This window comes from Pelodiscus sinensis, chromosome 31, assembly GCF_049634645.1.
Source record: "Pelodiscus sinensis isolate JC-2024 chromosome 31, ASM4963464v1, whole genome shotgun sequence".
Taxonomy (NCBI): domain Eukaryota; kingdom Metazoa; phylum Chordata; order Testudines; family Trionychidae; genus Pelodiscus; species Pelodiscus sinensis.
The window spans coordinates 13,265,561-13,267,003 of NC_134741.1; positions in this window are offsets into that span (position 1 = coordinate 13,265,561).

The following is a 1,443-nucleotide window of genomic DNA, read 5'->3' on the forward strand; positions in this document are numbered from 1 at the left end:
CCTGGCTGTTGCCATGGACCCTCTGTGAGGTCACTGCCTTCCAACGAATGAGCTGAGGTGCTGCAAAAGGCCCTTGTGATGTCACTGCTGCCTTTCAGGCTCATATCCTCCCCTGGGTAGCCCCTTGGCATGTCAGCTGCTCTCCCTGTGTCCCCCCCAGTCACTCAGGGCTGGTTCTGAGGCTCAAACAGGGAACATCAGGGGCTGCTCACGGTGCCGCAGGCTCCCAAGGTCACTTTTTAAATGTCATGGCAAGCCAGGATCTATCCCATCCCTTCCTCAAGACCCCATCCCTTTGTTAAGCCCCTGCCCTGTCCAAACCTTTCCATGGACTATTCGTTGCTAATGGACATTCACCATTAATGACATAATTACACCCAAGACATTTTGCTAGTGCTGCAGCTGGGGAGAAATAATTAAACAGATTAAGCATTTGAACTGTCTCATGTTAGTTGATCAAACTTCATGTTAAATAAAGGAAAACATTACAGCCAGCACAAAAGGTTTCAGTGTCGCTTTATTTATGGCAGGGGTGGGGAATGTTTTTTGGGTCAGGGGGCACTGATTCACAGAAAAAATGGGAGCCACAAAAATGAGAAACAAAAAAACTCTTCCAGAGGCCCCCAGCCCTCACTGATGTGGCCCTCAACTTAGACACCTCACACCTCTGGCATTCCAGTCCCCATGGCGTGAGGGGAAGGGAGAGGGAAAACTGAGGTTCAGATTTACTTTCCTGGGGTTCCAGAGCTGGTGGATTTTGTGGACCCGCTCAGGCTCTGAGGTGGGGACAACTCTGAGGGGTTCAGTGGCCCAGGTTCCCTCTAAGTTGTGTGGCAGCTCAGCCCTGCAGTTACTTAATGATCTCACCCAGCCAGAGGCTCAGGACTCCGTGCATGGTGCTGCCTGGCTGGAGGAAGGACACTTCCTCCTCAGCTACAGCAGCAGCTAAACTCTCCCAGCCAGCCAGACCCTCCTGCCAGTTGGGTCTTGCTGCCCGTTCTCTTCCCCCCGCATTGGCAGCCACCCAGCCCACAGGAAACAGCTGCATGAATTGCCCTTTCATAAAGGAGCCTTGGGAAGCAGCAGGGACAATGTGGGCTCTGGAATAAGGTGGGTGGGGCAGAAGAACTCCTTATAGGTGGGAGAATTAGCTCAAGTAGCAGAGTGCTCACTCAGTATGTGAAACAAAATACAGGACTATGTAGCACTTTAAAGACTAACAAGATGGTTTATTAGATGATGAGCTTTCGTGGGCCAGACCCACTTCCTCAGATCAAATAGTGGAAGAAAATAGTCACAGCCATATATACCAAAGGATACAATTAAAAAATGTGTTCATTTTTTTTAATTGTATCCTTTGGTATATATGGCTGTGACTATTTTCTTCCACTATTTGATCTGAGGAAGTGGGTCTGGCCCACGAAAGCTCATCATCTAATAAAC